The following is a 16,568-nucleotide window of genomic DNA, read 5'->3' on the forward strand; positions in this document are numbered from 1 at the left end:
TATTTGAACGTGTGCTCAGCATTTTCACCTGAGCTCTAGTGCTTGAAGCTGCTTCACACTCCCTTTACTCCAAGCACGGTGTGTGATGTCTGTTAGGGTGCCAGGGCAGGCACGGATGCTGAAACTAGCTCTTTACTTATTGTCCTATTTCCAGGAATATTTTCACTACCTCTTTCCTTTTAGAGTTTTTCCAGATTGGGTTTTGTTTGTAGTTTTGCCTCTCTGAATGTTAGCCCTTTGGGAATGAAAATCAATATCTTTTTTTTTTTTTTTTTTTTTTTTTTTAATTATGTACAGGAGGGCAGATAATGTTGTGACTCAGACACATAATAAGGCAAACATCTGCTTGCTTAATTTTAAACAAGGTACATATTTTGAATGTGATTTTTTTTTTAATATAGGAGAAAAAAAGCTCTGAGCAAATATTTTTAATTGAAAATTGCATCTGCTATCTGTGTTTCTTATGGATCTATTTCAAAAAATGGAAAATGGACTTTTCAGAAGAGCTGTGTTTATTTTTAATTTCAGCTGCATTCGAGACTTCATGCTGGCCTCCTTATTTGTGCCTTTCTCAATTTATATTCATTGTTGATCTGATTTGGGAAATCAATCACTAGGCTTGAAATACTGATGAACTGATGAAATGATACTGATTTTTTGCTGAATGCCCTTTAAACATGGTTATCTTTATGCATTAAATATGTATTCAATTGCATATAAATATGTAATTTAAAGATGTACATTAATAAAATAAGGTACTTCCATTTTAATAATATGATGACATTTATTGCTCTCTTAAGATCTGCAGGACACTATAAAGAGTTTGAAGTTACAGTATCATAAAAGTGCTGTTTTATGAAGATCTGGTTAACAAAAACAAGAATATTTATAATTAAAAGAATCTCTTTAAATTTCTGTTTTCATCATTACTTTGTTGAAGGTACAAATGGTTATTTATATAAAATGAGATACATCATAACCCCTGAAGTAAGAAATTACAGTTGTCAGCTTCTTGGATTTTTATTCATATCTTGCATATATCTTTATATCACAGGCATTTTTCTTTTGAGATCCAAATTATTTTGCTTTATTTTTCAGCTTTTCTGAGTAAGTTATGTTATTTACACTTTTATCTGAATTCCAAAAGAAATGAAATTCTCCCACACTAGTCTTTTCACTAACTTACTCAATTCATCCAAGTGTTACATGATAACTTCCATTGTGGTATTTCATCAAAAGTGACTACATCAAATAGACATACAAATACCAAATTACTGTTTATTCTTCTTAGTGGAATTAGCTACTGATTGAGGTTAGCTTTGTCCTTTATTTCTCTTTCATACTGCAATAGCAAGGAAATGTAAGTTGCATATTTACTGACTGGCTGGGGTTGTGTGTATTTTAAAATGTGAACTTTTCCAAAAATGTTTTTGCAACTGTCTGACAACTGTATTAGTACAGTAGGAAATATTAAAAATGTGGAATGTCTATGCCTACAGTATTTTTACAACAAAATCAGAAAATGTGACGTGCTATAGAGCAGGGAGTTATACATGCATGAAAACTGAATATAACAACAATATATTTTTCTTCAGATTGTGTTCTGTTGTTGTCATTTTTTTTTTCCCCCATGGGCTTAATTTCTTGATACTGCCTTCCTTTTAAATCCATTTTATGCATAGTAAAAGCAGTAGAGAGACATGTTCTTTCTGAACAATTTTTGATACAAAATATGGTTCTTGTGAAAGGCTTAAAATTGACAAGTTTGAATGAAGATTTAAAATACTACAATAAAAATCACCCTGTGCCTCATAAAATAACAGCACACTTTCAAAGGAATTTAATTTTAATGCTTATGGAAATTATAAAATTGATTGGTATAGAACCAAAACTTACTTGTCACTGATTTTTCACAGAAAGACAAAGGCAAAATAGAAGTCCTTCCTGAAGAAACTGGTGTCTTATGGGCAAATCTTTCTGCACATTTTCCTCTCTCTGCAGAGTTGGCAAATGAGGCTGTTACTTATACAGATCTGTAGCTATAGAAATTAAAAGAGAATTGTGCCAGGAAATTAAGTCAATACGCTTGTACAGGCTGTCAAGCAAAAGTTCATCAACTATTGACTGTTCCCCCTTGAGCACTCCACAGGGCCTGAAGGAGAAAAGTTCTGTGGTCACTTCTCTGTCATTCAGATAATGAAGCCATTCTACACAGGAAAATAAAAACACATATTTGTCTAAGAAATCAGGCTAAAATCTCACGATTAACTTCTTCAGTTCCTCACAGAGACAAAAACTACTTCAATACTTTGCTGAAGATATAGCTTTTCATTCTACAGCTTTCAATCATTTGAGATTGCTACATTTATATTATTTTCCTCAATTTCTAGTACTGCAAGTGGGTAGAGTAAAACAATATCTTCAAGTAGTACTATTTATGCTTTCCAGAAACATTCAAACCACTTACCTGTTCACTAATTACATAAAACTACGTAGGTTTCTTCAAAAGTGAGGATTGTTGATATAACTAGACAAGTAAGCATTTGGTAAAGCATGCTGACTGTTTCACCATTCAAGATAAATGTCAGTGAAGAGATTAAAATGGACTTGGATACCAAAACACTCTATTCAAGCTTAATGCAGTTTTATATATTTCATGACCCCCAAGCCCCACAAGAACGAAAATATAGTCCTGGAGAGAAGATGAGTGGTCAGTGCAGCAGTTTCAGCCATGCAATACATGATCTGGGGGAGAGATGTAATCCCATGTGCTCTCTCTCCAGCTGACTCCAGACACCTTGTTTCGAAACAGAGAATTTTGCCTCATTCACATTCTCCCTGTGTCTAACATCTGTGTGCTGCAGTATTCACACTCTGTGCTTCTTGATACCCTCATGACTTTCGTAGTGATCAACAGGTTGTTCATATTTCTATTCTCTATTCCTGTAACTGAACTTTTCCCTTTTCATATAGGGACAATTAGGGTTCTGTCTTTGTTTCAGCTGGGATGGAATTGTTTTCCTCAGAGTGTCTGGTATGATGCTTTGTTTTGGTTCTAGGAGAAAAACAATGTTGATAACACACCAATGTTTATAGTTGCTGCTAAGCAGTGCTATACAGAGCTGAGGTCATTTGCAGTGAAGGGTTCAAGGAACTGGTAGGGAACAGAATTAGGAGAGCTGATATAACCTGACTAAAAGGGACATTCCATACCATATGACATCATGAGAAAGGAGTTTTGAAGGGAATAGGAGTTCATGTCTTTCTATTCTACTTCTTGGGCAGCTGGCTGGACATCTGTTGGGAGATGGTGAGCAATTGTGTGTGCATCACGGTTTCTGCTGTGACTATGTGAACCAAAAGCAGAAGGAAAAAAGCTGTTGTGGATAAAAAGGAATAATTATGAAATAGCTGTAATGATTAACCTAATATTACTTAGATGCCTGCACAAGATTTTGAATAGCATGTTTCATTAATCTGAATATGTAGACAAGTACTCATGCCTCTCTAGTTTGAGTTCACATAGTAAAGGACATACTACATCAGCTCTGAAGTGTATGTTCACTGCATGAAATGCATACCTCACTTAAACTCGGAATGTTAACCAGACTTCTATAATTTAGGCCTACAGGAAGTGGAATTAAACACTTATAGGTGCCTAATTTCAGACAAATTTTAATTGTCTAATTTAGGAACTTCTAGAACTCCTCCAGCCATGGGAGACTCCAAGAAAGAAGATGACACCCAGAAAATCCCTTGGCCTTTCCTTCCCCACCACACCTCTGTCTTATTTGGCAGCAGAATATCATTATGCTTTCTAGTTTTTCTTTTTGTGTTATCATACTGGAAATAAGGATATCGTGGTTGTGGTTTTTTTTGTTTTTTTGTGTTTTGTTGTTGTTGTTGTTGTTTGTTTCTTTCTTTCTTTATGCACCTTATCACTAATTCATTTTAATAATGCTATTTAGAAAAAAATAGCTAAATAAGTTAAAGATTTGAGTAAAAAAAATAGTAGCATTGGGAACAAAGAGGAAGTGTGACACTGATAGTGATGTCGTGATGACATGAAGCATGATGGAGCAATGGAATTAAATGAAAATGCTATCACAGTACAGGAAAGAGTGTGCCTTTTCAAGTACTTCACTCCTGAGTCTCTAGCATATTGTCACTTCCTTTTTTTTTGTTCTATAATTTCTTCTTTGTACTATCATTTCTTGTTTTTTGTTGTATAGTAGCTGTGGTGGAGAAATAGAGAGTTATATAAATGTAAGAACAGTAGAGTTTCATATGCTTTCTCAGTGTGTGGCTGCTCAGACTATTTGCATACAAACAGAAAGCGACAATTGATCTATCTATAGCCACAGCTTGATGATCTTAGAGCAAGCAGATTCTAAGGACAGTGTTTAACAGTGAAATTTGTAGTATGGATTTTAGATTCACTGCAGAAACAATAAAAAGATAAATGTATATTTAATAAGAATGAGTATAAAATATGTACATCAAAAATATTTACTGTAGATTTCTCCATTATCCAATATCAGTTAATTTCTACATAATTATTTTAAATAGAATATAAAATCCAGATGTGAAATTATGTGAGTTGTTAGTGGGAAAACAAACAAAGCTTCTGCATCAAAGGAAAGATTGTGTTCTGAATTTTATCGCAGCATTAACTTTGTCACTTGTAGGAAGAAAAATAAAGAAGGAAGAAATAAAAAAGAAGAAAGAAAATGAACAAGCAATCTGGATAAATGCTGTTGTTTTATTTTACATCTGTACTGGCTGTCCATTTTCTTTGAAATATCAGTATAACTAAACCTTTATTTCAGTAAAATAAAGTAACCAATAATATCTGGTGACAGCACCAACTTGTTTTCTTTTTTGTAGTTTCCCAAAATGATGTTGTAGTTTATATTAGAAGTATAAAAGCCATCTGTTTTAAATAATATCCCCTGGCATTTGAATACCTTAAACTGAAACAATAAATCGAGGGAGTGTGTTTTCTCTTAGCTTCAGAACCAAAGTTAGTGCTGCAGCTAGATTCACGCATCAAACATACCTGGATAATCACAGGAGTCTACCAACAAACTCAAATCTCTGAAAAAGTACATCTTTCTCTGCAAAAAGCATTTAAAAAAATCTGCTTAGGTATATATGATGTTATCTCATATAAGGACAGTAAGGAGGTAATAAATGCTTTTTAAGAGGGAAAATGTATAGCATACCTATTTTATCACTCACAGAAGTTGCAATTGATTGATATAGTCTCAGATTTACAACCTTTTCTGATCCCAGTTATATACATTAAAAAAAATCAAAATTCATAACATGTACAACCATAAAAATTATTTCCAGATCCAAAAACTATCATATAGTTCCATAATCATTTTATAATTTAATGGTTTTAATAAGAAACTCCTTTCCATTTATTAACGCTATTTTTATCATTGCATTAACATTGTTGATAATTCTTGATAATCACAACCAGAACCATGAAATACATGGCCACAAATTATACTAACAGGTATATTCTAAGAATCCATACAAAAAGCAAGTGAATACCAGGACTGAATTCTTCAGCTGCAGAAGAAAATCCAGCACTCTAGTCCAGGGAGATTCAGTCACCTGATGAAGTACAAGTTCTGAAGCTATTCTTTATTTCTTCACCAAGCTTAGAGTCAGAACAAGGCATTTTTGACCCTCATATTTTACAAATGGAAAAGGTAAGAGCAATATATTATCTTCCTTATTTCACTATTTTCACTCATTTTACTATGAATTATACTCTTGCACAAAAGCAGTAATAATTTGGGATTAAACCCATGAAAAGATTTACGTATAGAAACTTTACTGTTTCTTTAAAGCATTTTTCTGTGAAATGCAATCCACCATTGCTTAGGCTTCCAATAAATGCCAGAAGAAAATTAGGTCCACAGAAATAAGACTGATCAAAGGAATAGGTGCTCATTTCTAAAGATAAAATCTGTAAAAGAATCCATAAAGCAGGTAGCAAAAGGGGCCATTGAGCTACTTAACAAGACACAGTGGAATCAGGGTTTGAACCCAGAAATGTAAGCCTCAATTACCAGATAATATTCAGAGTGCTCTTGAAACTGGCTGCTTATTCCAGCCTCTCTGCTAGTGTATAGCTGGAAGAACTGGGGTTGTTTTTATGCCTTTCTCCCTTTCATCTATTTTCTCAGAAATTCCATGCAATAGATCAATAGCTTACCCATTCTGTGAGATTATGCTTACATCTTTACCCTGCTTAAGGGGATTTGAACCTTAATTTTCTGCAGCTCCTGTGAATGCTCTAATTTCCAGACAATAATACTAGCTCAAATATAATGAAATAAGTTTCTATTTGCACTTCCTGTTGAAACTATCTTTTTTCTCCCCATGAAATAAACACATATCTTTTAGACAAGCAAACAGGAGCGGAAAAAACTTCTTACCAATATGCAGTGCACTCCTTTGAATGCAAAAACTGAGGGCCAGAAAGTGATCACTACACTATGCTAAGCATTCAGTAGAGTAGGTAATCAAAGATTCTTTCCCTACCCACTAGCCTGTGAAGTCATGCTTAAATATTGAATACTGAACATGTAGTCATTTCCTACTGAGTGATATAGCTTAGCCAGAAGGGACTGGAGCCTGCAGAACAGAAACGAGACTGGTGTTTGCAACACTGGATCAGGTAAAGGGAGAAAAGGATGGAACGGTTTGTTTTGTTTTGTTGTTTTTTTTTGAGACATTCTCAATATCTGGAAAAGTGAATAAAGCAAGAAAAAGCAACATATCCTCTCGTGCCAGTAACACACTTTGTTTCAGCCAACAAGTGCTATGAATGTTTACAAAATCTAACCCTGCAGACAATGTAGGAAAAAAAAACAAAAAACTTTTCATTGTTGTCCTCATATATATTTCTGGTAATACCTGAAAGCAATTTCTTCTCAGGGAAAGCTAAGACACTCTATTATTACGGCTGATGAATATGAACTTTTGGAATCTAAATTTTGGCATAGTCAAAGAATATTTGAAAGGGACATTTGGAGGTCCTATTGTCCTCCCCAGCTCAAGCAGAATTACCCAGAGCTGGTTGCTAGACAGCTACTGTACTCGCCTAAACCAGACTCATGCATTTAAAGGAATTTTCTAAGCAGATTTAGAATTTTATGTCTTTTTGTGGGTTTGTCCCACTCTGTTGTTTTTTTGAACACATCACATACCAGTTAATCCTTTAAGAGAAGCATTGTAATGTTCCCAAAGGGAGGAAATAAAAATAATAAATATAAGTGAACCGTACATAAACTCAGAAATAACAAATATGTAGAAATAATTTATTTATATTCCATCACTTTGTTTCCTCATTCCATTTGATTTATTTCATCCTAACAGATGGCCTACCAATTTGAAGTTATTCCATTGAAACACACATGAATCAGTACTGAAAAACTGTTGTTGTGACATGAATTAAGAATTCACTGTTAACATGAAAAGGTTTTTGTTTTTGCTTTCTCCTCTGTAGTCCTCTGCTTTGATGTCGTCTCTCCTACCAAAGTTAAGGTCAGAGTTTCAAGCAGATTTTCTGACCCATGGATGTAGCCAGTACAATTTTCAAAAAGCAAACTGTGAGCAGAGAACTGTCCGGATGATTGAAATGACAGCAGCACCTAGCATCTTGTGAGAATTTAGGACACTTAATTACAGGTTTTGTACTGAGATTCAGGGCACCAGACAACCAAAAATATTCTGAATTTTTAGTGTATTTGAGATAGGAATAATGATGACAAATCACAAAATCATAGAATCATAGAATGGCTTGGGTTAGAAGGGACCCAAAGGATCATCAAGTTCCAACCCCCTTGTCACAGGCAGGGCTGCCAGCTGCTAGATCAGGTACTAGATCAGCTTGGCCTGGGCCCCTTCCAACCTGGCCTTGCAAATCTCCAGGGAAGGCTGCAAATTACAGCACACCTTTTTGCCCACTACCTTGGAACAAAGCCTGCTGCCTTCTTGCTCATAATCAGTCACTGTAGCCATAATTTCCACCTGGCTTCTGTTAGCTGTTCCAATAGTCACGGAAGTCAGCTCACAACCCAGCACTCAGTCACACTGAAGGGACACTGAAACATACAGACATTTAATAATGATAATGACAGTGATGATGATTAAAGAGATACTAGTAGTAATAGTTTGAATGAAAGTAATGGTGCACGGACCATAATACTGCTTTATTTTCAGGTATTCTCACCTTTTGATAGCCCTGTAGATCTACTGATCAAACCAACTTTGTGACAGTTTGAGTTGCTTCTTCTTGCTATTCCTTGATTTTCCACCCCTAAAGATCCTCTTTTTCTCAGCACCTTTCACTATTCCTTATGAGCAAATGCTTAAGTTCAATTCAGTTCAAAGCTCAAAGCTTATTTTCAGTTGGAAGAATTCAGCTATAGTTATTTTGCTGTCTCAGTTTAGCAAGATTCAGAAATCCTGATAATACCATACTACTTTTCAACTTTCAACTATACTATGAGTGGTGATGGTCCCTAAGCTATTTTTTACAGTTGAGGTGGGCATGGCTTAAATAATAAAAAGCAGGTGCTGTACCCACGGCAACTGATCTGATGTGTAAAGACTTGGCACACAAATGTAATATAATATAATATAATATAATATAATATAATATAATATAATTAACATAACGTAACATAACATAACATAACATAACATAACATAATATATATTACAATGTGTATTGGTGTGCAATTGCTGGCAGAGATATCCAGGTTGAGGCAGCTTTACTTTGGAAAAAAAAAAACAGAAAAGCTGCAATCATGAGTAAGGTACAAAAATTGTTGTGCTAGCTAAATATTTACATTTTACCTTTACATTTTCTCCCTTATTTAAGACCTGCAGATTTTAATGCATGGTGTTCTCATATGAGATCTGGAAAACGGTATATTCCTAATTACCAAGCATGATAAGTAATGAGTTTATGTAATTTTCCAAGCCAAACTATTATTTTTCAAAGTAGATTCGAATTCCAACTGAACTAATAAGACTCAATGAGAAGTTTGCTAAAATGCAAGGTTTGATCAGCCTGAAGTTGTACTCAATGCAATATATCACAGTATTACAACTGAAGTGGTTTTCGCTGGCTGGAAACCAGCAAGGATTCAATCTGATGTCCCACACTTTGCCTGCCACTCCTTTTTTCCTTCCCTCTCCTCTCCTCTCCTCTCCTCTCCTCTCCTCTCCTCTCCTCTCCTCTCCTCTCCTCTCCTCTCCTCTCCTCTCCTCTCCTCTCCTCTCCTCTCCTCTCCTCTCCTCTCCTCTCCTCTCCTCTCTTCTCCTCTCTTCTCCTCTCCTCCTTTTCCTGTTCCTTTTTCTTTTCCTTTTTCTTTTTCTTTTTCTTTTTCTGAAGGGAATTTCAATACAATTCTTGCTCTACAGCTAAAATTCTGTTACAGAACTGTGATAAAAGCCAGGTAATAAAAGTAACAGATTAAGGACAGAATTATGTCACAGACAGTGACAAATTAGCAGTACTTAAAATATAGTACAAGAATTTAGATTTAATGAAAGCTTTGGACATTCTACACATTCTTCTGTCTCTTCACAATGTTTCTGCTATGAAGCTTTCCAATGTAGTGTTGTGTGTGGTTTATTTCTTCTTCATCGAAACAGAGCTTCATTTTGAGACAGCAGCTCAGTAACTCATTAGGTTGTATGTAAGACAGAAAGGAGAGCCAATATTAGGGGAAAAAAAAAATTATCAGGAAGGAAAGCAAATGTTTCATGATACAAACTACAACTTATAAGAAATATTTACATCTAGACTTATCATCAGTTCTTCCCAGCTATTTAAAAAGCTCATCTATGTTTTAGGAGGAAGCGGCATCTTCTTGTTCAAGAATTTTCCATTGTCATTAACTACCAACCTAGAATTGGAAAGATTTACTAAATAAGATCTGTTGGCTCAGAAAACACTTAAATCCAACTTTCTGTCTTTCCATCTTTCAAATGTAGTAATATGTTGGATATCTTTAGAAGATATATTTTCTTTTGGCATGAAAACTGTGGGAGAAAGAAGCAGTTTAAATATATAAAAGTGTATGCTGCTATATTCATTCAAAAACTGCCATTTGAGAATGAGCAAGAGACCATCCAGCCTGTTATTTTGTCTTTGTTTGTGGTGGCTTCTAAAAAATGCAATTAAAGAGGCCATAATACACTTAATTGTGTTATAGTAGAGCAGTAGGCTTTTCACATCTGTTCCCATAGCAATAACAACGCTGCAGAAACAAGTTGTTCAGGCTATAGCCTATGTCACACTGGTATGGGGAAGCTCTCCCTGTCAGGAAAATAACAGTAACTTTCTAGGCTTCAAAACGCACAATTTAGAATTGTGCTACTAAAAATGCATTGCTTAAAAAAAGTTTTATTTTACTTAATGTGGATGATCTGTATTTGAGATATATATAGTTCTATTCATAAAAATAATTATATATTTTTTTTCTAGTGACATTGTTTTAAAGACAAATAATTTTGCTGGCTATAGACATTAGAAGTTTTAAAATGACTTTGAATACTGATAACTATACTTTACCTGGAAAGTTATAATAAACAGTTCCTAATCAGGCCAAACTTTGGTTTAATTAAAATAGTGTGATCATTAATAGCATGTTTTGTACCGTTTTTCAGTACATAGATGAATGTTTATTGGTGACTTGCTTTTAAAGAGCTGAGATGTTCATATTGTACAAGATGTAAGAAAGTAATCACTTTTCCTTACTAGAGTCACTATTTGAAGTGAGGTTCTATTAAAAATTGCAATCCTTTCCTCATTAATATGACATGATTGCCAAATGTTTCAGCTATGTTTTATTAGAAGTAAAAAAGAGAACTGTTGTGTTAGAGAAAAAAAATAACTGAAAGGACTATGAATATACAAGGACCTTTTCCTTCTTTCTTATGTGGAAATTCTCTATATTAAACGTCAGGGATTAGTTGAACTGCCTAATAGTTCAGTAAGATGTACCAAATTAGAATACATTATCTTTGTATCTCTGTACCATGGTAACAAATACAATAGTTAAGAATGCAATATTGTTTTGAACATCACTTCTAATTTTCATACCTGCATAATAGTTCAATTAGTCCCTTTTAGGGAAAACTTTCCATAATATTCTGTATCCAAATATATATATTTTTGAAGTTGTAATGATACTTCAGCTATATTCACATCAAGGAAATATGCACGCTCTTCTTTTTAAAAATATTAGCTGCATTTGCTTTAAAAGATCTCTCTAAAACCCAGCTGAAACGTGAAAGGAATTTAAGGCTAAGTCCAAGGAGGGAGGTGAATTTACCCTGGCTACATAATTAGATGGGTCAGCTGACAGCTGTGAGACTTGTTCCATCCAGTGGGATGTTTTCATTAAGGCTACTGCCTTTTTTGATTATAAGGAAAATTAAAATAAACAGAGTCAGCAGCTGAGAGCTGTGCCTTTCAAATATTACAGAGCTATAATTGGACCACATCAAGAATAAAAATAAGATTTCTAGGTTGTTTTTTTTTGTTTGTTTGTTTTTTTAACAATTCCAGCTGGTTAGCATAAGCATATTTCTGTTCAAGCTACTGCGTACTGAAAATCCAGCTCACAAATGACGAGTCACTGGAAGCCACACCTTTAGAAGAGGATATTTCATTGACACCTTCTGTTTAAACTTGGCAATATTTTCTGGTTTTGAAAACCAACAAAGCTTTATGATTTAATATACTGTAGTTATTTTCAGTTAGATGATGAATTCCAATCAAAGAAACTTTTTTTTCCTATTAGGTAAAAAAAAAAATTATGAAGAGTTCAAATAAAATCTGCATATAGATTCTCTTACGACTTCAGACTAACACTGCTTTTCCTTCCTACAATATCAAACAAGGTGAACTGAAAACTGTTATTCTCAGAATAAGCACTCAGTTCTCATTCTGTGATAAATCCAGATTTGTCCATTATAATACACTGACTTTCCAGCTCACCAGATGGTTTCACTGATCACAGAATCACAGAATCACAGAATTGTAGGGGTTGGAAGGGACCTCTAGAGATCATCGAGACCAACCCCCCTGCCAAAGCAGGTTCCCTACACCAGGTCGCACAGGTAGGCGTCCAGGCGAGACTTGAATATCTCCAGAGAAGGAGACTCCACAACCTCCCTGGGCAGCCTGTTCCAGTGCTCCGTCACCCTCACCGTGAAGAAGTTCTTACGCACATTCGTGCGAAACTTCCTATGCTGCAGCTTATGTCCGTTTCCCCTCGTCCTGTCTCCACGTACCACTGAAAAGAGACTGGCCTCACCACTATGGTCGCCACTCCTCAGATATTTATAAACCTGGATCAGGTCCCCTCTCAGTCTTCTTTTCTCAAGGCTAAACAGACCCAGTTTACTTAGCCTTTCTTCATAGGGGAGATGCTCCAGGCCCTTCACCATCTTTGTGGCCCTCCGCTGGACTCTTTCCAAGAGATCCCTGTCTTTTTTGTACTGGGGAGCCCAGAACTGGACACAGTACTCCAGATGAGGCCTTACCAGGGCAGAGTAGAGGGGGAGGATCACCTCCCTTGACCTGCTGGACACGCTCTTCTTAATGCACCCCAGAATGCCATTGGCCTTTTTGGCCACGAGGGCACACTGCTGGCTCATGGCCAACCTGTCGTCCACCAGGACGCCCAGGTCCCTCTCTGCAGAGCTCCTCTCCAGCAGATGATGTGGGGGATGTGAATATGGGAAGAAGCGAAACAGACAATTGTGCTGGTGGGAAGGCTGGAGGAAGATCATTGCGGAGACTAATGTTTGAACATCTTAATGCCAAATGCAATCTGCAGCTCTGAGGTAAGTCTCTGAACTCTCTATGCAACATACAGGGATGATGAGATTCCTGAGGAAAGAAGTCTGTGACAGCTGCCGTAGTATGCAGGGAGCCATTCAAGCTGCTGACTGTTCCTGGTGTCCCATTTCTTTTGCCCATATATGTATTTACACTTGTCATCCTTCAGGCTCCTCCCTCTGATGGTTTTAGCCATACCATCAATGCATCAACTCTTCTCATTAATAACTCTTTTGCTCCTTATTGTCTCTCTGTTCCGGTCTTTTTTCAACCCTCACATAACTTTAAAACTGGTCTGATTTGTTCGATGAAATCCAGCTTCCTGGCATTACTGTGTGTGCTTTTCAAACTATCTTCCCTGCCTCATGTCCTTGGCCATTGAAGGACCCCTATATCTCATGGCTGACTATCAGTGTCAAAATTATTTCCCATGTTTTATCTCATTTTTTGCAGCTGTAGTCTTCACTGAGGATTGCTAAGACCATTCTTTTTTCCCTCTGTATTCTGGCTTTTCTCCTTTCCATCTTCCATTTTGACAGTTCTACCCTATAAAAGGATCCTTTATGCTGATCATGAAAGATTCTTACAAATGTGCCTTGTTTACTTCCCACTTCCTCACTGTTGCTGTCAATGGCCAGCCCTTACAAATCTTGCTTTTTCTGCTGAACCGCTATGATAGAAATAACATGCCATTGGAGATATTGCTTTCTAGTTGGGTCAGGCTATACTCAGGAAGAAAAAAATCATAGGTTACTTCTAATTATCACCCACAACTCCTGCACTGGCAATTCTTCAATAGATGCAGCAAAACAGATTTTCACGATGTATAAAAAGCAGTCTTCTGACACACTGCAACTCCTCTGCCAATTCCAAGCCTTCTGCCAAACCACAAAGTACTAAAGCTGTTCAGGGATAAGATCTCCAGATTTCTGAAATAACAGAAGTGCTCTGAATCACCTAGCAAACAAAACCAGAATCAGTTAGATTTGAGTTTAACACTCAGGACATTTAAAGGAAGTTGGTCTAAATCATACAACCTTTAAGTTATAATACAACTGAGAATGTGGCACACCAATGGGAATTTTCCAGAAGCTGTAAAAGTATATCACTTTACCAGTTCCATTTTTTTACTCAGAAAACCAAAAAGCAAATCCCCCAGATATTATTAAGAACTTTGTGCCATTAAAATAGCAGATTGGAGGTGGGAAGAAACATAATCTAATAGCAGGAACAGAAGGAATAAACACTCTCAGAAGAAAAGTAGAAGACTTCGAGTTCACACTGTTGATGTTTTGTTGCAGGAGCAGCAGTTGATAGGGTCAAAAGATATTAATGACTGGAGAAAGCTTAAGAAGTTTTTGTTGTTTTTTTTTTAACCAATATGGGTGCACTAAAACATTTGCAAAGTAAGTGGGTTTGATAAAATAAGTCATTAGGAAGTTTCATTTTCTCTCAGTTCTGAGAGAAACTAACACTCTCTTTACAGTTATCCATGTTGTGAAGGAGAGATGAGGTGCAGGAGAGTTTATGGCTAAGTCCATCAGCAGTAGCAGTCAAAGTAAATGGCAAGTAAAAGGCAAGAATTGAGCTCAGCATTTTCATTTTCCACATGGGACGTTATATATTACATTTGCATTTTATATGTTGCATGCAATTTTCTTGAGAGTATCCCTTCTGACATTTCTGCCATGTGAGATGGTTGGGTATTTGTTCTCTTGCATTATTTTTACCACTTTTAAATTATGGTAGATTCTTGCTGACAGGAACATACAGATTTTAGCATAAAGAGAGTACAGATAAAAGAGGGAGAAGCGAGGAAAGAAGATAGGACGGATTAGAGGAGAGAAATCAGAAGAAACAGAGGGAGAGATTAAGAAAGACAGTGAGTTAACATTTTTAATGAGCTTTTACTCCCTGTTTGTTCCCTAAATTCTACTATAATGTCAAGCTACATCAGAGCCCTCAATCTTAGCTTCTTATCTTCAAATGACATATATCATGACTTAAATAATGTTCTCTAGGGATTCTAAAATCTGAAATAAAAATCAGTTCATGCAGGAAAAATAAATTAAAATACTTTATGTATTTATCAAAGAGCTATCTTCTATCTTTCCACTTGGAAAAAATCTGCTTTGCCTTTGGTGTGCTTTAACCTGGCAGGCAGCTGAGTACCAAACAGCTGTTTGCTCACTCCTCTCCCAGTGGGATGAGTGAGAGAACTGGAAGCAAAATGGAATTCAAGGGTTGAGATAAAAACTATTTTCTTGGACAGAAAAGGGAAATGGAAACATAAATTCAATAATAACTATACAGATATATATATGTGTGTCCCCAATACAATTACATGCCACCCACCAACCAGTGCCCAGTTAACAATACAACTGCCCTCTGACTGCTAGCAATGCAATGTCTCACCGTTCACTGACACCCAGCCAATTCCCAAGCAGTAACCTGCCCCCCAGCCAAGTCCCTGCAGCTTTACAGTCCTCTCCGTAATGCTCTACTTAGAAACTTCTTGTGTATATTTCATTGTTAGACACAAATAAATGCAAGACTACACTCTGCATAAGTGCAAGGAGCACTCTGCATAAAACAAAGCACAAAGAACATAGAAGTAGTGACTCAGTTTGAGTACTGTGATGTCATATTTAATCTTTTCACCTTCACCCAAAGAAAATAATTATGATTCAAGTAAAATACCGTGTGTTTGATTGTTTCATATCACTATATATACATGTTACCAATGTTTCTTCTGATAGAAAAACATCTTAGAGGCAGGAAATTGCTAATTAAATGACAGTTTAACTGAAAGAGGAAGAGGGAAGGAAAATCAAGGTTGAATTTATCTGGCTAAATACAGATGCTTGCTGAGTAAATATCTACATTTAAGCTGGTAGTTTAGACACCATAACTCATGTGGGCAAGCAGGTTCTTCTAGGGCAAATTTGACTCTTCCTGATGATGGAATCATAGAACCATAGAATATAGATGTTTAAAATAAAGTGGAGAAATGGTACCCCAAGCTGCCTCTTTTCCTCCATTGATGACAAGGGGAAGTTAAATCAAATATATATACATAGACATTAGAGTGGTTGGTGACCCTGCCTGTGGAAGGGGGGTTGAAACTAGATGATCTTTGAGGCCCTTTTCAACCCAGGCTATTCTATGATTCTATGATATGATGATATCAAAAGAGAAATAGGAGTATTTCTACCTAAGGCGTCACAATATCGAAACACTAGAAAAACGTTCACAATATTATCTGAAAGACAAGTGGGAAAAGATTTATTGGAACTGGAACAAAGTTGGTTTAGAGAGATTGCTTTATGTCATTCTTCTTTCCCTGGAGAAAGTGTTCCCTTGTGTTACTCAAAGTAGCAAAACTGTTTGCATTTGAAACTGGAAAGAGGTTTTTCTGTCTTAATTCAGATGAAGAAAACATGGAAGTTAGTTTATATAATCCTGAGGGATCTTCATCTGTCACTTCCCAATGCAGTGTGGTTTTACCATTTTCAATTTGTTTGCATTTTGCAAATCTGTGTTCTTAAGTGAAAATAGCACTTCATCTTCAAATTCTCTTTTGATAGAGCTGTGTCTAAATTATCCAAGAGAAAAAAAAAATTCTGTTCCGATAAATAAAACTACTCTAGGTAGATTGCTGGTTATGTGAAGGTATCCTTCT

At 36.0% G+C, this 16,568-nt stretch overlaps 1 protein-coding gene across 3 annotated transcripts in view; it reads left to right on the top strand.

Annotated features, from left to right (window-relative positions):
* The window catches only part of LOC146545228 (uncharacterized), a 72,232-nt gene that overhangs the window by 31,526 nt on the left and 24,138 nt on the right, over nt 1–16,568 (top strand). The window contains exon 3 of one of the 3 annotated variants that reach the window (XR_014881847.1): nt 12,036–12,057. The exons of the other annotated variants lie outside the window; for them this stretch is intronic. The gene's annotated coding sequence lies outside the window, so the exon portion shown is untranslated. Of the gene's footprint in view, nt 1–12,035; nt 12,058–16,568 lie in introns of those variants that run through there. 3 annotated transcript variants of the gene reach the window in all.

This window comes from Meleagris gallopavo, chromosome 1 (assembly GCF_905368555.1).
Source record: "Meleagris gallopavo chromosome 1, MGAL_WU_HG_1.1, whole genome shotgun sequence".
Taxonomy (NCBI): Eukaryota; Metazoa; Chordata; class Aves; order Galliformes; family Phasianidae; genus Meleagris; species Meleagris gallopavo.